The sequence below is a fragment of the Pseudophryne corroboree genome, chromosome 1 (genome assembly GCF_028390025.1).
Source record: "Pseudophryne corroboree isolate aPseCor3 chromosome 1, aPseCor3.hap2, whole genome shotgun sequence".
Lineage (NCBI taxonomy): Eukaryota > Metazoa > Chordata > Amphibia > Anura > Myobatrachidae > Pseudophryne > Pseudophryne corroboree.
Genome location: NC_086444.1, coordinates 388,228,220 through 388,253,212, shown reverse-complemented (window position 1 = coordinate 388,253,212; position 24,993 = coordinate 388,228,220). Strand labels below are relative to the sequence as shown.

Here is a 24,993-nt window from a genome sequence, read left to right as displayed (position 1 = left end):
GATAAGAACCACTTGGCCCATCTAGTCTGCCCCTTTTTTTTTTTTTTTAATATTATTTTTTTTTATCACTAACCTTATTTGATCCTTATTTCTTTGTAATGATATCCTTATGTCTATCCCATGCATGTTTAAATTGCTCTACTGTCTTAGCCTCTACCACCTCTGATGGGAGGCTATTCCACTTGTCCACTACCCTTTCTGTGAAATAATTTTTCCGCAAATTTCCCCTGAACCTCCCCCCCTCCAGTCTCAGTGCATGTCCTCGTGTCCTATTGCTTCTCTTCATTTGGAGAATGTTTCCCTCCTGGACTTTGTTAAAACCCTTCATATATTTGAAAGTTTCTATCATGTCCCCCCTTTCCCTTCTCTGCTCCAAACTATACATATTGAGATTTCTTAGTCTTTCTGGGTATGTTTTGTGATGTAGGCCATGCACCATTTTAGTTGCCCTCCTTTGTACAGTTTCTAATGTATTAATATCCTTTTGAAGATATGGCCTCCAGAACTGAATACAGTATTCGAGATGAGGCCGTACCAATGACCTATACAGTGGCATTATTACTTCTTTCTTTCTGCTGCTGATTCCTCTCCCAATGCAGCCAAGCATCTGACTAGCCTTCCTCATTGCCTTGTTACATTGCTTACCTGCTTTTAAGTCATCTGAAATAGTGACTCCTAGATCCCTTTCCTCCTCAGTAGTTTTCAGTATAGTGCCATTAATACTGTATTTAGCTTTAGGATTTTTGAGACCCAAGTGCATGATTTTGCATTTTTGGGCATTGAACTGTAATTGCCAGACTCTTGACCATTCCTCTAGTCTACTTAGATCCTCAATCATTTGTTTTACCCCACCTGGTGTGTCTACCCTGTTGCATACCTTTGTGTCATCTGCAAAAAGGCATACTTTCCCTTTAATGCCATTTGCAATGTCACCAATAAAGATATTAAAAAGCACTGGTCCAAGTACAGATCCCTGGGGTACTCCACTGGTAACATTTCCCTCCTGTGAATGCACTCCATTTACCACAACTCTCTGTTTTCTATCCTTCAACCAAGATCTTATCCATTCAATAATCCTAATATCCAATCCCAAACTTTCAAGTTTATTTAGCAGTCTGCGATGTGGAACTGTATCAAAAGCCTTACTAAAGTCTAGATAAGCTATATCCATGGCTCCACCTTTATCCATCACTTTAGTCACACAATCAAAAAAGTCAATAAGATTTGTTTGACATGATCTCCCCCCAGTGAATCCATGCTGTTTGGGATCCAGTAAATTGCCGGATTTGAGATGATCTACAACTCTTTCTTTTAAGAGTGTTTCCATCAATTTCCCTACTACTGATGTAAGACTCACTGGTCTGTAGTTGTTTGCCTCTTCCTTGCTTCCACTTTTGTGCAGTGGGACTACGTTTGCTCTTTTCCAGTCCCCTGGAATTTCTCCTGTAGCTAATGACTGGTTGAATAATTCTGTCAATGGTGCTACCAGCACCTCTTTAAGTTCTTTTAGTATCCTTGGATGTATCCCATCTGGCCCCATAGATTTGTCCACTTTCAGCTTTGAGAGTTCTGTTAGGACCTTCTCCTCTGTAAATGTACTTGTTTCATTTTCCTGAATATCCCTGCAACTTAACTGTGGCCCCTTCCCCTCTCTTTCAGTAGTAAATACTGAGCAAAAATAATTATTAAGATGATCTGCTATTAAATTGTCTCCTTCAACAAGACTCCCAGTGTCCGTCTTTAGTTTTATAATTCCGCCTTTTGTTTTTCTCTTTTCGCTTATATACCTAAAAAAAGTTTTGCCTCCTTTACCCACTGACTGGGCCATTTTCTCCTCAGCTTGTGCCTTTGCACATCTGATTACCTTCTTTGCCTCCTTCTGTCTAACAAGATATATTTTTTTGTCTTCATTATTTTGTGTCTGCTTATATTTCCTAAAAGCCATCTTTTTTGCTCTCACAATATTTGCTACTTCTTTTTCAAACCACACTGGCTTCCTTTTCCTTGTGTTTTTCCTAACAGTTTTGATACAAAGGTCTGTTGCCTTCAATATTGCACATTTGAATGTTTTCCACCTCTCCTGCACTGTTTCCAAGTTCCTCCACTCTGCCAAAGAATCGCTTACACATTTTCCCATCCCTACAAAATCAGCCTTCCTAAAATCCAACACCTTTGTTTTTGTATGGGACGAGTCAGTCTCTGTCTTAATGCTGAACCATACTGCTTGATGATCACTGGATCCGAGGTTTTCACCCACTTTTACGTCCGATAATCTGTCTCCATTTGTAAGTATTAAGTCTAATATTGCGTCTTTCCGAGTGGGCTCCCTCACCAATTGGTGGAGGGATGCTCCCTGAAGGGAATTTAAAAAGTTCCTACTTCTAGTGGAACTAGCAACAGACACCTCCCAGTTTACATCAGGAAGATTAAAGTCTCCCATGATTATTACCTCTCCTTTTAATGCCATTTTAGTTATGTCCTGCAATAGGTTCTTGTCAAGTTCCTCTTCCTGACCTGGTGGCCTGTATATCACGCCAATACGAATAATCAACTTTTCCCCTGTTTCTATGGTCACCCAAAGGGCCTCAGTTTTTTCTTCAATACTTTGTATTAATGTAGTATTTATGGCATTTTTTACATACATTGCTACCCCTCCTCCAATTTTTCCAATTCTGTCCTTCCTAAACAAAGTATATCCTGGTATAGCTATGTCCCAGTCATGATTTTCATTGTACCATGACTCTGTAATTGCCACAATGTCTAGATCATCCCTTGTCATTATTGCAGTTAGTTCTGGGATTTTATTCCCTAAGCTCCTAGCATTTGCACACATAGCTTTTAGAGTTTTGTTTGTGCTTTTTCTGTTCCTAGCTATGTTCTTCTCTCTGCCTATTTTTATTTGGTTTTGATCTGAATTATTTTCTGTTGCTGTGGATATGCTTCCTATTCCCTTTGCCTGCAGAAACAATACCTCTGTGTTGGGGGAGCAGATTTCTTTATTCCTATTTGGTTCACTGCCCCCCTTTGTTAGTTTATATAGATCTATTGTTTGTACTGTTTGGTGTGCTTTAGCATTTTACTCTTGTACCTATTGTTTGCACTGTTCTGTGAACTGTACCACAATATGCTGTGGCAATGTTTTATAGATGTGCTATAAACTGCCGTGTGTTTGTACCACTGTTCTGTCACTTATTAACCATCTAGTTCAGTGCAGCTTTTGGTCAATATTGGTGAAAACAATATTGGGAGCTGTGAGGTGGTCAAAATTGATTGGAAAAGACTAGATATTAATTTTATTGAGGTTAATAATACTCTAGGAACAAAAAAAAAACCCAAATTATGTGATTTTTTTTTTTTTTACCCAAATCCAAAACTAGTCACGGCGGTTTGGCAAATCCAAATCAAAGGTGGATGACAAATCAGAGCCAAATTCAAATCCAGCAAAAATGTCCCGGTGCACATCTCTACAGATTATATATTACTGTATACAATTTAGGGATGTGCACTTGAAATTTTTCGGGTTTTGTGTTTTGGTTTTGGGTTCGGTTCCGCGGCCGTGTTTTGGGTTCGACCGCGTTTTGGCAAAACCTCACCGAATTTTTTTTGTTGGATTCGGGTGTGTTTTGGATTCGGGTGTTTTTTTCAAAAAACCCTAAAAAACAGCTTAAATCATAGAATTTGGGGGTCATTTTGATCCCAAAGTATTATTAACCTCAAAAACCATAATTTCCACTAATTTTCAGTCTATTCTGAATACCTCACACCTCACAATATTATTTTTAGTCCTAAAATTTGCACCGAGGTCGCTGGATGACTAAGCTAAGCGACCCTAGTGGCCGACACAAACACCTGGCCCATCGAGGAGTGGCACTGCAGTGTCACGCAGGATGGCCCTTCCAAAAAACACTCCCCAAACAGCACATGACGCAAAGAAGAAAAAAAGAGGCGCAATGAGGTAGCTGTGTGAGTAAGCTAAGCGACCCTATTGGCTGACACAAACACCTGGCCCATCTAGGAGTGGCACTGCAGTGTCACGCAGGATGGCCCTTCCAAAAAACACTCCCCAAACAGCACATGACGCAAAGAAGAAAAAAAGAGGTGCAATGAGGTAGCTGTGTGAGTAAGCTAAGCGACCCTAGTGGCCGACACAAACACCTGGCCCATCTAGGAGTGGCACTGCAGTGTCACGCAGGATGGCCCTTCCAAAAAACACTCCCCAAACAGCACATGACGCAAAGAAGAAAAAAAGAGGCGCAATGAGGTAGCTGTGTGAGTAAGCTAAGCGACCCTAGTGGCCGACACAAACACCTGGCCCATCTAGGAGTGGCACTGCAGTGTCACGCAGGATGGCCCTTCCAAAAAACACTCCCCAAACAGCACATGACGCAAAGAAGAAAAAAAGAGGCGCAATGAGGTAGCTGTGTGAGTAAGATAAGCGACCCTAGTGGCCGACACAAACACCTGGCCCATCTAGGAGTGGCACTGCAGTGTCACACAGGATGGCCCTTCCAAAAAACACTCCCCAAACAGCACATGACGCAAAGAAGAAAAAAAGAGGCGCAATGAGGTAGCTGTGTGAGTAAGCTAAGCGACCCTAGTGGCCGACACAAACACCTGGCCCATCTAGGAGTGGCACTGCAGTGTCACGCAGGATGGCCCTTCCAAAAAACACTCCCCAAACAGCACATGACGCAAATAAAAATGAAAGAAAAAAGAGGTGCAAGATGGAATTGTCCTTGGGCCCTCCCACCCACCCTTATGTTGTATAAACAGGACATGCACACTTTAACCAACCCATCATTTCAGTGACAGGGTCTGCCACACGACTGTGACTGAAATGACGGGTTGGTTTGGACCCCCACCGAAAAAGAAGCAATTAATCTCTCCTTGCACAAACTGGCTCTACAGAGGCAAGATGTCCACCTCATCATCATCCTCCGATATATCACTGTGTACATCCCGCTCCTCACAGATTATCAATTCGTCCCCACTGGAATCCACCATCTCAGCTCCCTGTGTACTTTGTGGAGGCAATTGCTGCTGGTCAATGTCTCCACGGAGGAATTGATTATAATTCATTTTAATGAACATCATCTTCTCCACATTTTCTGGAAGTAACCTCGTACGCAGATTGCTGACAAGGTGAGCGGCGGCACTAAACACTCTTTCGGAGTACACACTTGTGGGAGGGCAACTTAGGTAGAATAAAGCCAGTTTGTGCAAGGGCCTCCAAATTGCCTCTTTTTCCTGCCAGTATAAGTACGGACTGTCTGACGTGCCTACTTGGATGCGGTCACTCATATAATCCTCCACCATTCTTTCAATGGTGAGAGAATCATATGCAGTGACAGTAGACGACATGTCCGTAATCGTTGTCAGGTCCTTCAGTCCGGACCAGATGTCAGCATCAGCAGTCGCTCCAGACTGCCCTGCATCACCGCCAGCGGGTGGGCTCGGAATTCTGAGCCTTTTCCTCGCACCCCCAGTTGCGGGAGAATGTGAAGGAGGAGATGTTGACAGGTCGCGTTCCGCTTGACTTGACAATTTTGTCACCAGCTTGTCTTTGAACCCCAGCAGACTTGTGTCTGCCGGAAAGAGAGATCCAAGGTAGGTTTTAAATCTAGGATCGAGCACGGTGGCCAAAATGTAGTGCTCTGATTTCAACAGATTGACCACCCGTGAATCCTTGTTAAGCGAATTAAGGGCTCCATCCACAAGTCCCACATGCCTAGCGGAATTGCTCCCTTTTAGCTCCTCCTTCAATGCCTCCAGCTTCTTCTGCAAAAGCCTGATGAGGGGAATGACCTGACTCAGGCTGGCAGTGTCTGAACTGACTTCACGTGTGGCAAGTTCAAAAGGTTGCAGAACCTTGCACAACGTTGAAATCATTCTCCACTGCGCTTGAGACAGGTACATTCCACCTCCTATATCGTGCTCAATTGTATAGGCTTGAATGGCCTTTTGCTGCTCCTCCAACCTCTGAAGCATATAGAGGGTTGAATTCCACCTCGTTACCAATTCTTGCTTCAGATGATGGCAGGGCAGGTTCCTGCGTTTTTGGTGGTGCTCCAGTCTTCTGTACGTGGTGCCTGTACGCCGAAAGTGTCCCGCAATTCTTCTGGCCACCGACAGCATCTCTTGCATGCCCCTGTCGTTTTTTAAAAAATTCTGCACCACCAAATTCAAGGTATGTGCAAAACATGGGACGTGCTGGAATTTGCCCATATTTAATGCACACACAATATTGCTGGCGTTGTCCGATGCCACAAATCCACAGGAGAGTCCAATTGGGGTAAGCCATTCTGCGATGATCTTCCTCAGTTGCCGTAAGAGGTTTTCAGCTGTGTGCGTATTCTGGAAACCGGTGATACAAAGCGTAGCCTGCCTAGGAAAGAGTTGGCGTTTGCGAGATGCTGCTATTGGTGCCGCCGCTGCTGTTCTTGTGGCGGGAGTCCATACATCTACCCAGTGGGCTGTCACAGTCATATAGTCCTGACCCTGCCCTGCTCCACTTGTCCACATGTCCGTGGTTAAGTGGACATTGGGTACAACTGCATTTTTTAGGACACTGGTGAGTCTTTTTCTGACGTCCGTGTACATTCTCGGTATCGCCTGCCTAGAGAAGTGGAACCTAGATGGTATTTGGTAACGGGGGCACACTGCCTCAAGAAATTGTCTAGTTCCCTGTGAACTAACGGCGGATACCGGGCGCACGTCTAACACCAACATAGTTGTCAAGGCCTCAGTTATCAACTTTGCAACAGGATGACTGCTGTGATATTTCATCTTCCTCGCAAAGGACTGTTGGACAGTCAATTGCTTGGTGGAAGTAGTAAAAGTGGGCTTACGACTTCCCCTCTGGGATGACCATCGACTCCCAGCAGCAACAACAGCAGCGCCAGCAGCAGTAGGCGTTACACGCAAGGATGCATCGGAGGAATCCCAGGCAGGAGAGGACTCGTCAGAATTGCCAGTGACATGGCATGCATGACTATTGTCATTCCTGGGGAGGGAGGAAATTGACACTGAGGTAGTTGGTGGGGTGGTTTGCGTGAGCTTGGTTACAAGAGGAAGGGATTTACTGGTCAGTGGACTGCTTCCGCTGTCGCCCAAAGTTTTTGAACTTGTCACTGACTTATTATGAATGCGCTGCAGATGACGTATAAGGGAGGATGTTCCGAGGTGGTTAACGTCCTTACCCCTACTTATTACAGCTTGACAAAGGCAACACACGGCTTGACAAATGTTGTCCGCATTTCTGGTGAAATACTTCCACACCGAAGAGCTGATTTTTTTGGTATTTTCACCAGGCATGTCAACGGCCCTATTCCTCCCACGGACAACAGGTGTCTCCCCGGGTGCCTGACTTAAACAAACCACCTCACCATCAGAATCCTCCTTGTCAATTTCCTCCCCAGCGCCAGCAACACCCATATCCTCCTCATCCTGGTGTACTTCAACACTGACATCTTCAATCTGACTATCAGGAACTGGACTGCGGGTGCTCCTTCCAGCACTTGCAGGGGGCGTGCAAATGGTGGAAGGCGCATGCTCTTCACGTCCAGTGTTGGGAAGGTCAGGCATCGCAACCGACACAATTGGACTCTCCTTGTGGATTTGGGATTTCGAAGAACGCACAGTTCTTTGCGGTGCTTTTGCCAGCTTGAGTCTTTTCAGTTTTCTAGCGAGAGGCTGAGTGCTTCCATCCTCATGTGAAGCTGAACCACTAGCCATGAACATAGGCCAGGGCCTCAGCCGTTCCTTGCCACTCCGTGTGGTAAATGGCATATTGGCAAGTTTACGCTTCTCCTCCGACAATTTTATTTTAGATTTTGGAGTCCTTTTTTTACTGATATTTGGTGTTTTGGATTTTACATGCTCTGTACTATGACATTGGGCATCGGCCCTGGCAGACGACGTTGCTGGCATTTCATCGTCTCGGCCATGACTAGTGGCAGCAGCTTCAGCACGAGGTGGAAGTGGATCTTGATCTTTCCCTAATTTTGGAACCTCAACATTTTTGTTCTCCATATTTTAATAGGCACAACTAAAAGGCACCTCAGGTAAACAATGGAGATGGATGGATACTAGTATACTTATGGATGGACGAGCGACTGCCGACACAGAGGTAGCTACAGCCGTGGACTACCGTACAGTGTCTGCTGCTAATATAGACTGGATGATAAGGAGAAGAAATTAATATATATATATATATAATATCACTAGTACTGCAGCCGGACAGGTATATATATTTATTATGTAATGACTGATGACGGACCTGCTGGACACTGTCAGCTCAGCAGCACCGCAGACTGCTACAGTAAGCTACTATAGTAGTATGTATAAAGAAGAAAGAAAAAAAAAACCACGGGTAGGTGGTATACAATTATGGATGGACGAGCGACTGCCGACACAGAGGTAGCTACAGCCGTGGACTACCGTGCTGTGTCTGCTGCTAATATAGACTGGATGATAATGAGATGAAATCAATATATATTATATCACACTAGTACTGCAGCCGGACAGGTAGATATATTTATTATGTAATGACTGATGACGGACCTGCTGGACACTGTCAGCTCAGCAGCACCGCAGACTGCTACAGTAAGCTACTATAGTAGTATGTATAAAGAAGAAAGAAAAAAAAAACTACGGGTAGGTGGTATACAATTATGGATGGACGAGCGACTGCCGACACAGAGGTAGCTACAGCCGTGGACTACCGTACTGTGTCTGCTGCTAATATAGACTGGATGATAATGAGATTAAATCAATATATATATATGTAAAAAATATGAGTAAAGCGCCACATGTGGGGGAAAACAACACCTGAAATAGAATACACTTATATGTAAAAACACTCCCTTATGAGTAATAGGGTGTCAGCCGTCCCCTGAACAATTTTACAGCATTGGTGAGATGCTGTATAGGATTAGATAAGTATGGGTAGATAGGGGAATGGCGACCAACCGGTGTTTTTTTATACAAAAATATTTAGCGGACTAGTACTAAGAATGAAGGATTGGATTAAGGAAATGACTCCTTTTTATGTAAAAGAGAAATAACAATTTATTTTATCAATAAAAAATATATATTTTTTACACTTTGCTTTTCTAAAAGATACATATAAAACCGATTCCTCTACAGATATAAAAAATGTATAAAAACGGATTATATAGTAAAAAGCAGTTGTATAAAATATTTTAAGACATAAAATGGAAAGAGATAAAGAATATTTTTAAAAAGATTTTTTGTAGTTAGTAAAAAGCAGCTTAACTTAGGGTGGAAGGTCATACAGGAAATCCCAACGCGTTTCGTCTATCTGACTTCATCAAGGGGTAGTGACTGAATGATCCCAGTGGGCTTAAATACCCACAGATAAGGAGCTACTGGTTATGACATCACTTCCTGTCTGTTAGTAATGAGAAAATGTATTCCACATATAATTTATATTAAAACATTATAAACAATGATGGAGCAGTATAGTGGATGACATGGGGAGGCTTCCCATGTTAACATTGAAAAAACGAGTGTTATAACTTAGTTTTAGCAGTTTAGATCAATAATTTTGTGTTAAAAGGCGCACTTCCGCCACACTTCCGGTTTCGGCAGGGCTTCAGTGCGCATGCGCAGATGCCCCACTTCCGGTTTCGCGTCTCCGGAGTGCGCATGTGCAGACGCCGCACTTCCGGTTTTCGCGTCTTATTCACTGTGGGTGTTCAGGGCTTCATGCCCCACTTCCGTTCTGACAGTTCATGTATTTCTATGCCCCACTTCCGGTTTGTGAGTCCGGAGTCACATGGTCTTTTTGTGAGGATGTATGGGAGAGTTCTGTGTAAGAGCGGCGGCCATTTTATTGAAGTCCCTATTTGAGGACAATTATTCTCCATATATAGATCCCATTGACATGAAATAAACGGAAAAAGACAATCGTTAGTATCAATGTACTTTAAATATTGTCAGTAGAGATGCGTTTTTTGCGTGGAATTGTGTCCACTGTCCAATCTTATATATGAGGCATACTGTTAGATTAATAAATGACATTTTTATGGCAGAAGAAAAAACGGACTTTACCACCTGATTAGACTGGCATATGTTATTCATAAGCACAAATATGGGTATTTTTTGGTCTAGATTAATTATATTATATATATATTATGTGCAAGTGTGAAGATATCTATATTTATAGTGCATATACTTAAATGTCATATATGTGCTTTTAGTGACAAATAATGCTATATGCTTAATTATGCGCTCTAATGGTAAGAGAATCATACGTATTGCATAAATAAACATATTTAGACACATTCGAGTTTTTTAGAAACCATTTTTTACAGTACTTTAGCTTCCCAGGGGGTCTCCCTCTTGGTACTGTTAAAGCCCAACACTGCTTAGCTTCCAAGATCGGACGGGCTTGGGCGTGGAGCCAGTGTGGTATGACTGTATCTTATTGGTTATGAGAGGCACACTCATTTCTGTGTCAAAAATGTTTTTATTTTCAAGCTCACGTATACAGTAGTTTAGTATTGTGACAGTCGTGGAATAGAATATGAAGATATCAATGACCTTATAGGAAGGGGGCAATTTCGTAGCCCTCATTAAATCCTGCCGGGTGCATCGTGTTGAGCTGGTAAATCCAAAACATTTCCCTTTGGGACAGTTTATTCGCCAAGTCTCCTCCTCTTTCTCCAATCTGTACGTGTTCTATTGCTTTAAAAGATAGGTCTTCTGGGTTTGAGTTGTGTTCCAAAAGGAAATGTCTGTAGATGAGGTGGGTGTCGAGCTTGTTTTTGATGCTCCTGATGTGTTCCTGGATTCTTATTTTGAGTACACGCTTCGTTTTCCCCACATACTTCTTCTTGCATGTGCACTCCAATAGGTAGATGACTGAGCTGCTGTTGCAATTGAGAAATTCCTTTATCTTGAATTCTTTATTATTTCCAGAGTCAGAGAAAGTTTTCCTGTTTGGGTTTAAGAACTTGCAGATGTTGCACCGTCCGCATTTGTAAGCTCCCGTGCATTTCATGAATGTTTGGGATATTTTTTCTTTATTGGTGTTGCATAGCATGCTTGGTGCAAGGTGGTCTTTGAGACTTTTGGATTTACGGAAGACTATCTGCGGTTTTTCCGGTAGAATTTCCTTTAGTACCGGATCCATAAGCAGGATTTTCCAATGTTCCTTGAGGGATGTTTTTATATGATTCTCATGTTGGTTAAACGTGGTAATGAATGCAGTAGATTCCTTCGGGGCTTCCTTCCTTTTGTATTCTAGAAGGTCTTCCCTTTTTAAGGTGTTTGTTCTTAAAGTAGCTTTGTCCAATATTGATCTTGGGTATGACTTATCCTCAAAGCGTTTTCTGTAGATGGCTAGCTGTTCATTGCAGTCCTCTTTCCTGCTGCAGTTCCGTTTTATTCTATGGAACTGTGAGTAAGGGATGTTATCCTTCCATGTTTTTGCGTGGCTACTTTGATAATGTAGGTAGCTATTTTTATCTACCCCTTTGATGAAGTTCCTGGTTACCACTGTTGAACCTTCGCCTATTAATACAAGATCCAAGTACTCTATAGAAGTTTTACTTGTATTGTACGTGAAGGTAAGATTCATATCGTTGGTTTTTAAAATATTAAAAAATTCCATAAAAAGTTCCAGACTGCCATCCCATATTATTAAAATGTCATCGATATAGCGTTTGTATAAAATCACATTATTCTTGTAAAATTGGGTATTATACACATGAAGTTCCTCCCATATTCCCATAAATAGGTTTGCAAAACTTGGTGCAAATATCGTACCCATCGCGGTCCCACAGCGTTGAAGATAAAAACTCTCTAAAAATTTAAAATAATTTCGGCTTAAGATAAAATTCATCACATCACAGATAAAAGATCTTTGTGTAGTTGAGAGGGTGGGGTCTTTGTCTAAAAACTCCTTGCAAGCCTTAATACCTTTAGAATGCTCGATGCACGTATACAGAGACTGGACATCCAAAGTAATCCATAAAAAGGTGTCCTTCCATTCGACTGATTTCATCAGGTTCAATACCATAGTGGTGTCTTTAAGGTAAGAAGGTAATTCCTTGACATATGGGTTTAAGAAGACATCCACATATTCAGATAGTTTCGATGTTAGGGAGTCAATGCCGGCGACAATGGGTCTCCCTGGGGGATTCAAGAGGTTTTTATGAATCTTCGGTAAATAGTAGAAGATGGGGGTAATGGGACTAGATTGCATTAGGAATTGGTATTCTTCCTTAGTGATACTTCCATTCCGGAGTCCTTGTGTGAGGAGTACTCTCAACTCTTCTATGTAGGCGTCCTTGGGATCATTCTGTAGTGGTTCATAGGATGCGATGTCTCCTAATAAACGATGAGCTTCTTTCACATAGTTGTCTCGATCCAGAATAACTAGTCCCCCCCCTTTATCAGCCGGTTTTATCACTATTTCCGAATTTTTCTGTAATTTCTTGAGTGCCTCTTTTTCTCTGTTGGTGAGATTTTTTGTGGCCACTGGTGCAAGGTTGGTGTCGCACAAATCTTTTTTCACCAAATCGTAAAATATGCTGATATGGTTGCCTTTTGATTCGATCGGATAATATTTTGATTTGCGCTTCAACCCAGACCTTGATGCTTCCTCATAGTTCGTGATGATGGCATTATCCTTACGTGCAAAATGTCTTTTGAGTGTGAGCTTACGGATGAATTTATTTAAGTCTATAAATGTCTCAAATTTATTCAATTTCTCTGTGGGTGCGAATGATAAACCTTTACTTAATAGTGAGGTTTCATAATTTGTTAGTACATGTTTCGAAATGTTAAAAATGCCCTGCTCCTCAGGGACTAGTGCTGTACATTCCTCCTTTTTGTGTTGTAATCTTTCCCTCCTGCCGCCCCGTTTTCCTCTTCTTCTGCATGGGGCCTTTTTAGAGGGGATGCATGTGTTGATTCTTCTTGTAGTGTGCCTCTGAACGTGTTTTTTGGACGAGCTCCTAGGCGTGGTGATAAAAAAACCTTTTCGTCTGTTGATCCTAATCTTCGTAGAGTGGAATATTTGTTTTGTGTCTTGATCTTTTGTGTATGGTGAGAGTCGTTTCTGGTATTTGATCTGCCTCTGTGTGGAACCGTTTTCCACACCTGGTTCCCACGATTTTGTGTATTTGTGGTAGTGAATCTGCTCCAATTTTTTGTTTTACCATTGTCATAGTCCTCTTTGTCACGAAGAAACTTCTTTTCTTTGCCCCGTATGACTTATTCCTCTATGCGTTCTATTTTCTTATTAAGAACCTGTTCATTGATTTTGTAGTCCTCTTTGGTCTTATGAGGTTCTAGTTCGCTTTCCTTCTCCTTTATGTCTTTCTCAATGGAAGGGACATTCTTTCTCCTTTCGGCAATCAACAATTTCATCAAATTTATTGAGCACGTGTGTAGGGTGGAGTCCCATTTTTCCATGAATTCTGGATCAGATGTTCCAATGGTGGGTTGTTTCACTAGTCTCAGTCCCCTCGGTACTCTGTTGACTGATATGTAGTGTTCCAAACCTTTTATGTCCCACCATGTTTTAATTTCTTTCACCAGGAGTCTCTCCATGTCCCAAAACAGATCATCCAAGTCCCTGGAGGGAGTTGGGATGTCAGTCACTTTGTCTTCGCTAAATATTTTCTGGCACCAATCATTTCTTTTGTTGGTGCGTTCATTGATTCTGAACATAATTTTTGGGTGTTATTTTAGATCACAGCACCAGGCAGCTAAACAATTAACCAGTCTTAAATGTAAAAAATATGAGTAAAGCGCCACATGTGGGGGAAAACAACACCTGAAACCGGACTAGTCCGCTAAATATTTTTGTATAAAAAAACACCGGTTGGTCGCCATTCCCCTATCTACCCATACTTATCTAATCCTATACAGCATCTCACCAATGCTGTAAAATTGTTCAGGGGACGGCTGACACCCTATTACTCATAAGGGAGTGTTTTTACATATAAGTGTATTCTATTTCAGGTGTTGTTTTCCCCCACATGTGGCGCTTTACTCATATTTTTTACATTTAAGACTGGTTAATTGTTTAGCTGCCTGGTGCTGTGATCTAAAATAACACCCAAAAATTATGTTCAGAATCAATGAACGCACCAACAAAAGAAATGATTGGTGCCAGAAAATATTTAGCGAAGACAAAGTGACTGACATCCCAACTCCCTCCAGGGACTTGGATGATCTGTTTTGGGACATGGAGAGACTCCTGGTGAAAGAAATTAAAACATGGTGGGACATAAAAGGTTTGGAACACTACATATCAGTCAACAGAGTACCGAGGGGACTGAGACTAGTGAAACAACCCACCATTGGAACATCTGATCCAGAATTCATGGAAAAATGGGACTCCACCCTACACACGTGCTCAATAAATTTGATGAAATTGTTGATTGCCGAAAGGAGAAAGAATGTCCCTTCCATTGAGAAAGACATAAAGGAGAAGGAAAGCGAACTAGAACCTCATAAGACCAAAGAGGACTACAAAATCAATGAACAGGTTCTTAATAAGAAAATAGAACGCATAGAGGAAGAAGTCATACGGGGCAAAGAAAAGAAGTTTCTTCGTGACAAAGAGGACTATGACAATGGTAAAACAAAAAATTGGAGCAGATTCACTACCACAAATACACAAAATCGTGGGAACCAGGTGTGGAAAACGGTTCCACACAGAGGCAGATCAAATACCAGAAACGACTCTCACCATACACAAAAGATCAAGACACAAAACAAATATTCCACTCTACGAAGATTAGGATCAACAGACGAAAAGGTTTTTTTATCACCACGCCTAGGAGCTCGTCCAAAAAACACGTTCAGAGGCACACTACAAGAAGAATCAACACATGCATCCCCTCTAAAAAGGCCCCATGCAGAAGAAGAGGAAAACGGGGCGGCAGGAGGGAAAGATTACAACACAAAAAGGAGGAATGTACAGCACTAGTCCCTGAGGAGCAGGGCATTTTTAACATTTCGAAACATGTACTAACAAATTATGAAACCTCACTATTAAGTAAAGGTTTATCATTCGCACCCACAGAGAAATTGAATAAATTTGAGACATTTATAGACTTAAATAAATTCATCCGTAAGCTCACACTCAAAAGACATTTTGCACGTAAGGATAATGCCATCATCACGAACTATGAGGAAGCATCAAGGTCTGGGTTGAAGCGCAAATCAAAATATTATCCGATCGAATCAAAAGGCAACCATATCAGCATATTTTACGATTTGGTGAAAAAAGATTTGTGCGACACCAACCTTGCACCAGTGGCCACAAAAAATCTCACCAACAGAGAAAAAGAGGCACTCAAGAAATTACAGAAAAATTCGGAAATAGTGATAAAACCGGCTGATAAAGGGGGGGGACTAGTTATTCTGGATCGAGACAACTATGTGAAAGAAGCTCATCGTTTATTAGGAGACATCGCATCCTATGAACCACTACAGAATGATCCCAAGGACGCCTACATAGAAGAGTTGAGAGTACTCCTCACACAAGGACTCCGGAATGGAAGTATCACTAAGGAAGAATACCAATTCCTAATGCAATCTAGTCCCATTACCCCCATCTTCTACTATTTACCGAAGATTCATAAAAACCTCTTGAATCCCCCAGGGAGACCCATTGTCGCCGGCATTGACTCCCTAACATCGAAACTATCTGAATATGTGGATGTCTTCTTAAACCCATATGTCAAGGAATTACCTTCTTACCTTAAAGACACCACTATGGTATTGAACCTGATGAAATCAGTCGAATGGAAGGACACCTTTTTATGGATTACTTTGGATGTCCAGTCTCTGTATACGTGCATCGAGCATTCTAAAGGTATTAAGGCTTGCAAGGAGTTTTTAGACAAAGACCCCACCCTCTCAACTACACAAAGATCTTTTATCTGTGATGTGATGAATTTTATCTTAAGCCGAAATTATTTTAAATTTTTAGAGAGTTTTTATCTTCAACGCTGTGGGACCGCGATGGGTACGATATTTGCACCAAGTTTTGCAAACCTATTTATGGGAATATGGGAGGAACTTCATGTGTATAATACCCAATTTTACAAGAATAATGTGATTTTATACAAACGCTATATCGATGACATTTTAATAATATGGGATGGCAGTCTTGAACTTTTTATGGAATTTTTTAATATTTTAAAAACCAACGATATGAATCTTACCTTCACGTACAATACAAGTAAAACTTCTATAGAGTACTTGGATCTTGTATTAATAGGCGAAGGTTCAACAGTGGTAACCAGGAACTTCATCAAAGGGGTAGATAAAAATAGCTACCTACATTATCAAAGTAGCCACGCAAAAACATGGAAGGATAACATCCCTTACTCACAGTTCCATAGAATAAAACGGAACTGCAGCAGGAAAGAGGACTGCAATGAACAGTTAGCCATCTACAGAAAACGCTTTGAGGATAAGTCATACCCAAGATCAATATTGGACAAAGCTACTTTAAGAACAAACACCTTAAAAAGGGAAGACCTTCTAGAATACAAAAGGAAGGAAGCCCCGAAGGAATCTACTGCATTCATTACCACGTTTAACCAACATGAGAATCATATAAAAACATCCCTCAAGGAACATTGGAAAATCCTGCTTATGGATCCGGTACTAAAGGAAATTCTACCGGAAAAACCGCAGATAGTCTTCCGTAAATCCAAAAGTCTCAAAGACCACCTTGCACCAAGCATGCTATGCAACACCAATAAAGAAAAAATATCCCAAACATTCATGAAATGCACGGGAGCTTACAAATGCGGACGGTGCAACATCTGCAAGTTCTTAAACCCAAACAGGAAAACTTTCTCTGACTCTGGAAATAATAAAGAATTCAAGATAAAGGAATTTCTCAATTGCAACAGCAGCTCAGTCATCTACCTATTGGAGTGCACATGCAAGAAGAAGTATGTGGGGAAAACGAAGCGTGTACTCAAAATAAGAATCCAGGAACACATCAGGAGCATCAAAAACAAGCTCGACACCCACCTCATCTACAGACATTTCCTTTTGGAACACAACTCAAACCCAGAAGACCTATCTTTTAAAGCAATAGAACACGTACAGATTGGAGAAAGAGGAGGAGACTTGGCGAATAAACTGTCCCAAAGGGAAATGTTTTGGATTTACCAGCTCAACACGATGCACCCGGCAGGATTTAATGAGGGCTACGAAATTGCCCCCTTCCTATAAGGTCATTGATATCTTCATATTCTATTCCACGACTGTCACAATACTAAACTACTGTATACGTGAGCTTGAAAATAAAAACATTTTTGACACAGAAATGAGTGTGCCTCTCATAACCAATAAGATACAGTCATACCACACTGGCTCCACGCCCAAGCCCGTCCGATCTTGGAAGCTAAGCAGTGTTGGGCTTTAACAGTACCAAGAGGGAGACCCCCTGGGAAGCTAAAGTACTGTAAAAAATGGTTTCTAAAAAACTCGAATGTGTCTAAATATGTTTATTTATGCAATACGTATGATTCTCTTACCATTAGAGCGCATAATTAAGCATATAGCATTATTTGTCACTAAAAGCACATATATGACATTTAAGTATATGCACTATAAATATAGATATCTTCACACTTGCACATAATATATATATAATATAATTAATCTAGACCAAAAAATACCCATATTTGTGCTTATGAATAACATATGCCAGTCTAATCAGGTGGTAAAGTCCGTTTTTTCTTCTGCCATAAAAATGTCATTTATTAATCTAACAGTATGCCTCATATATAAGATTGGACAGTGGACACAATTCCACGCAAAAAACGCATCTCTACTGACAATATTTAAAGTACATTGATACTAACGATTGTCTTTTTCCGTTTATTTCATGTCAATGGGATCTATATATGGAGAATAATTGTCCTCAAATAGGGACTTCAATAAAATGGCCGCCGCTCTTACACAGAACTCTCCCATACATCCTCACAAAAAGACCATGTGACTCCGGACTCACAAACCGGAAGTGGGGCATAGAAATACATGAACTGTCAGAACGGAAGTGGGGCATGAAGCCCTGAACACCCACAGTGAATAAGACGCGAAAACCGGAAGTGCGGCGTCTGCACATGCGCACTCCGGAGACGCGAAACCGGAAGTGGGGCATCTGCGCATGCGCACTGAAGCCCTGCCGAAACCGGAAGTGTGGCGGAAGTGCGCCTTTTAACACAAAATTATTGATCTAAACTGCTAAAACTAAGTTATAACACTCGTTTTTTCAATGTTAACATGGGAAGCCTCCCCATGTCATCCACTATACTGCTCCATCATTGTTTATAATGTTTTAATATAAATTATATGTGGAATACATTTTCTCATTACTAACAGACAGGAAGTGATGTCATAACCAGTAGCTCCTTATCTGTGGGTATTTAAGCCCACTGGGATCATTCAGTCACTACCCCTTGATGAAGTCAGATAGACGAAACGCGTTGGGATTTCCTGTATGACCTTCCACCCTAAGTTAAGCTGCTTTTTACTAACTACAAAAAATCTTTTTAAAAATATTCTTTATCTCTTTCCATTTTATGTCTTAAAATATTTTATACAACTGCTTTTTACTATATAATCCGTTTTTATACATTTTTTATATCTGTAGAGGAATCGGTTTTATATGTATCTTTTAGAAAAGCAAAGTGTAAAAAATATATATTTTTTATTGATAAAATAAATTGTTATTTCTCTTTTACATAAAAAGGAGTCATTTCCTTAATCCAATCCTTCATTCTTAGTACTAGTCCGCTAAATATTTTTGTATAAAAAAACACCGGTTGGTCGCCATTCCCCTATCTACCCATACCAATATATATATATATATATATAATATCACTAGTACTGCAGCCGGACAGGTATATATATTTATTATGTAATGACTGATGACGGACCTGCTGGACACTGTCAGCTCAGCAGCACCGCAGACTGCTACAGTAAGCTACTATAGTAGTATGTATAAAGAAGAAAGGAAAAAAAAACCCACGGGTAGGTGGTATACAATTATGGATGGACGAGCGACTGCCGACACAGAGGTAGCTACAGCCGTGGACTACCGTACTGTGTCTGCTGCTAATATAGACTGGATGATAATGAGATGAAATCAATATATATTATATCACACTAGTACTGCAGCCGGGCAGGTAGATATATTTATTATGTAATGACTGATGACGGACCTGCTGGACACTGTCAGCTCAGCAGCACCGCAGACTGCTACAGTAAGCTACTATAGTAGTATGTATAAAGAAGAAAGAAAAAAAAAAAACACGGGTAGGTGGTATACAATTATGGATGGACGAGCGACTGCCGACACAGAGGTAGCTACAGCCGTGGACTACCGTACTGTGTCTGCTGCTAATATAGACTGGATGATAAGGAGATGAAATTAATATATATATATATAATATCACTAGTACTGCAGCCGGACAGGTATATATATTTATTATGTAATGACTGATGACGGACCTGCTGGACACTGTCAGCTCAGCAGCACCGCAGACTGCTACAGTAAGCTACTATAGTAGTATGTATAAAGAAGAAAGAAAAAAAAAAACCACGGGTAGGTGGTATACAATTATGGATGGACGAGCGACTGCCGACACAGAGGTAGCTACAGCCATGGACTACCGTACTGTGTCTGCTGCTAATATAGACTGGATGATAATGAGATGAAATCAATATATATATATATATAATATCACTAGTACTGCAGCCGGACAGGTATATATATTTATTATGTAATGACTGATGACGGACCTGCTGGACATAGTCAGCTCAGCAGCACCGCAGACTGCTACAGTAAGCTACTATAGTAGTATGTATAAAGAAGAAAGAAAAAAAAAAAACCACGGGTAGGTGGTATACAATATTATATATATATTATATACAATTATATATATATATATATATATATATATATATTAAACTGGTGGTGACTGGTGGTCAGGTCACTGGTCACACTATCAGCAACTTGCAAGTAGTACTCCTAAGCAGACAATCACAATATATATTATACTGGTGGTCAGTGTGGTCACAATGGCAGTGTGGCACTCTGGCAGCAAAAGTGTGCACTGTACGTTATATGTACTCCTGAGTCCTGCTCTCAGACTCTAACTGCTCCCCACTGTCAGTGTCTCCCCCACAAGTCAGATAATATACAGTCACACTATCTATCACTTCAGCAAGTAACTAGTACTCCTCCTAATGCTCCCCAAAATTACTACTGTGTCTCTCTCTACTGTCTCACTCTCTTCTCTATAAACGGAGAGGACACCAGCCACGTCCTCTCCCTATGAATCTCAATGCACGTGTGAAAATGGCGGCGACGCGCGGCTCCTTATATAGAATCCGAGTCTCGCGATAGAATCCGAGCCTCGCGAGAATCCGACAGCGGGATGATGACGTTCGGGCGCGCTCGGGTTAACCGAGCAAGGCGGGAAGATCCGAGTCGCTCGGCCCCGTGTAAAAAAACATGAAGTTCGGGCGGGTTCGGATTCCGAGGAACCGAACCCGCTCATCCCTAGTATACATCAGCTTCAATGATGCATCCAAAATTTGCATTCACAATTAAAATGTGCCATCCACAGTGGTCAGCACCCTGCCCCAAAATATCCAAAAGTCAGCACTATGTATATATAAATGTATAATATGTATATATATATATATATATATATATATATATTTATTACAAACAAATATAACACCACAGCACTCGCCACCCCAGAAGCGGGGTTCAATGTCTGCACTCACCACTCATAGGGTGGGGTGCATGTAGCCCATGGCCACCTACTTAAATATATACAAACATAAAATTCAGCACTCAACATAGCAAGCTCACTTATCCTCACCTGTCCCTGGTGCCCTAATACAGCTATAGAAAAAGCAATATCCAGGTATAATAAAGTACAGTAGATGTAGGGGTTCATAGATAGATAGATAGATAGATAGATAGATAGATAGATAGATATGCAGATTGTTGCACTTGGACACACCACTCGCTACTTCCACCATTGGAGCCCATCCCTAATTCATAAGCTTGGTTTGATACTACTCAATATCTTTAGTATGCACATGCAATACCTCTATATTACTGTATAATACATACATTTGAAAACAGAGGCACTTTTATTTAAAAGGAAAAGGGTTGGTTTTCAGGGAACGGGTTATAAATGTTCTGCAGCCACAATTTTGTTGGACGTACAGTATCAGTATATGGGGGTACAGTGGTATTACAACTATGAGTCTACAGTCAAGGAATAGGCTAAAGCATAATTATTAAGGTCAATAGCATAATGTTAGAGACATAGAATTGCAATCCTGGCGGTTGCTCCAATATGCTACTTTAACTTGAAATACTTTAAATATGCACATTTTGAATATTATTATACTTGGGCTCAGGATAAAAATAATTGAAGTTGTGTGTACCAATGAAAATTTAAATACAGAATTTACAGGGAGAAAATATGAATCCCATTTATATAAAGGTGTCTATCTTGGTGTCAGGCACAAATAATGTGTGGGGAAAAAAAACGTAGGCGCTAGTAAGCAGCTCAGATGTAGCCTTTATCCATAAAAAAGTCTAATCACCTATGTAACATATGTATCGTATATGTGATTATTTCAATTAGATTCACTGCAGCAGTCTCATTAACAAATAATGGGGTAGATGTATTAACCTGTAGAAGGCATAAGGAAGTGATAAAACAGTGATAAAGCAGTGTTAAGTGCAAGGTGATAATGCACCAGCCAATCAGCTCCTAACTGTTAATTTACATATGGGAGCTGATTGGCTGGTGTGTTTATCACCTTGCATTTATCACTGGTTTATCACTTCCTTATGCCTTCACCAGGTTAATACATCTGCCTCAAAGTGAGGAATGGGGGTTCATGGCTTTAGCATCATCTACAACAAATTATCTTCCCATTAGGTAGCACAGATTGCCTTTTCAATGAAGCTCAAATTGAATGCAACAATATTGTGTATGTATATAGAATACATGTAGAATATTATAGAAAATACACATGCACTTATAATTAGGCCCTGATATTTTCTCCCAAAGGCCGAATCTATATTATGCTTGAATTCTTCAATCTAATGTTTCTCATTATACTTTAATGCACAATATATTCAATAGTTCTTTGTAAATAAATATCAATTTGTTTTTCCATGTACAATCTCTATGATATAATATTCACAAATCCCAACACATGTAATTTATCTTTCTATGGTGCCAGAGTATAAATTGTAACCAGAAAATAAACACAAACGGCTCTCCTGCTTTTAGATTCTGTGCCATGAAAAAAGCAGCAACAGTGAGTCAAACCAGAGAGACAAGACTGTAGCTCTTACTTTGATTAGTATTCATGAAGCATTCGACTCCAGAGAGGATTAATAGACTCTGATGCCTAATATCCTGGAGAACAATTAATTTGCCCACAGTTTTGTCATGGTTGAAAGTCAAATGCTGGAACAGATCGATGCACTGAGCGGCACGTTGAAACAGTACAACCTTCTGCTGGAGCTGAATTTTAATTTCTATATCATCATTTCTCTGCCATCACTGGCTTCTACTATTTTCTAATAGATCACAAAATCTCTTTATAGCTGATGTTAGTCTTTATTACTAAACTCTATTTTGATTTCTCAAATATTACATTGCAAAATGTTACTCTATTAAGGAGATTATATTCATGCTTGTAATTTCATGTGACATTTTCTTCAGTTTATTTATAATACATTTGTGCTATTTGTTTCGTACCATGAAATCTGTATTTTATTGTTATTTATTTACAGTATGCTTAGCAAACAAACACACAACACTAAAAGACAGTACTGAATGAGGATGTGAAAAGAATTATTTAAAAGCTAGATAAGTGGAAGACAATGCTGAGAATAACACACACACACACACACACACACACACACACACACACACACACACACACACACACACCTATATATATATATATATATATATATGGGTTTCTCAGGGTGCACCATTTATTAGTCCTTTTATATAAGTCCAATGACTTTAGTGACAACTTTTTATCTTTATTCTCATTTTGATATAGGGATACAACAATGGAGGTTTGTGATTTAGTCTTTTCAATTCTACAACGAGGCCCTCATACCAGAATTCACTCAAAAACATACACAATCAATATTTGTAGAATTTGTTTATCATAATATTTCAATACATCAGAAAAAACAAACTTACATAAGCAAAAGTGTCCTTGTGAGGTTGGATGTTACAGACTTTCTGTCCTCCCAAACCTTTTCAAGTCACAAAAGCAATGTCCACACAAGTTCACAACGTGTTTTGTCTCTTGCAACTTACTCAGGGGTGTGTTCTATGGTGGCTTTGAATGTCTTCAATAGACTTTTCAAGTGGTCATTTCTCTCAAGTAATTGTCTCCAGGACTTATTGATGACTTCTGTCCATATTTTAGTATCCACATTAACTGGACCAGCAGTATTTTTCTTAAGGACTCAAAGGAGGACTGTCAGCATGCATTCTGTTCTTCTGTCATTCAGTGAAGTTTATTACCACATATGAACATATCTGCCACTCTGAAGATGGAGGACAATTCTATACCAGATTATCAAAATCTGTGGAGCACTTTGTACATAACAATGTCTGCTTATTACACAAAGAACTATTATATATATTGTTGGTATTAACAGAAATATATGCAGTTTCTCTAAAGTTGCATTTTCTTATGTATAATTGCAGACTTGTAATATATCCTTAATATAGTAGACATTATGGACCTAATTCCGAGTTGTAGGCTATTGCATTTGTGATTTTCTACGATACACAACTGCTGATATTAGCAAGTGAAGCTTCCACCTAGAAATGAAAATAAACACCCACCGGAACAAACACAACTCATTCACAATTTGTGTAACATACTCAGCCTATACACAAGAATGTTAAACATCAACTGCTTGAGTAGGTCTAAGACTACACAGGATAGATGCAGCAGTAGTCATGCAGGTGCCATGTTTTTGTAAGGAGCTTGCAGCTGACATCACATACATTCCATGTAAACAGCCATGACACGCCTGCATGTTTACAACCATTCCACCACTGGCGTATTTTTCCCCATCATTTGCGCATGCGCTCTAGGCTCTTGGACAGTGCTACGGACCCTAGTGACCAGAGTCACGGCGCTGCCACCGGCAAGAAAGTAGGGGGCCCTGACAGAGTCTGTTTTTCTAGAAACGCTCCTGCACTCCCAGCTATCACCTTGCTACCACCCCCAAATGGACACTTCCTGTTAATCACTTTATGACTAAATCCTCATTGGGAACACAATCACAAAGGTACCTTTGCGCATGTGCTGTGTAATTGCAGCACAAGCGATGCCTGTAAATAATTGCTTGATTGCGAAAACATCGGCATAATGTACTAAACTGAATTATGCCCGATAATGCCAATTTCAGTTGACATAATGGCTGATTCTGGCTACTTTTGTCCCACAAATACTGGACAGCTGTGGTTTTAAACTACGGGTCTAATTCAGATCTGATCGCAGCAGCAAATTTGTTAGCTAATGGGTAAAACCATAAGCACTGCAGGGGGGGGGCAGATATAACATGTGCAGAGAGAGTTAGATTTGGGTGGGGTTTGTACAAACTTAAATCTAAATTGTAGTGTAAAAATAAAGCAGCCGTAATTTACCCTGCACAGAAACAAAACAACCCATCCAAATCTTACTCTCTCTGCACATATTATATCTGCCCCCCCTGCAGTGCACATAGGTGGTCATTCCGAGTTGATTGCAGCCAGCAACATTTTGCTTCTGCTGCGATCAACTAGTCCACGCCTATGGGGGAGTGTATTTTAGCTTAGCAGGGCTGTGATCGCTTGTGCAGCCTGCTACGCTAAAAAAATTTCAAGCAGAAGTTGACTAGCTCTGGACATACTT

General features: G+C 40.5%; 2 pseudogenes; one reads left to right on the top strand and one right to left on the bottom strand.

Annotated features, from left to right (window-relative positions):
- Positions 1-10,328: 10,328 nt before the first annotated feature.
- LOC134944188 (5S ribosomal RNA) lies at positions 10,329-10,448 on the bottom strand (annotated as a pseudogene).
- A 6,912-nt stretch (positions 10,449-17,360) lies between these two features.
- Positions 17,361-17,480, top strand: LOC134944185 (5S ribosomal RNA; annotated as a pseudogene).
- Positions 17,481-24,993: the final 7,513 nt, after the last annotated feature.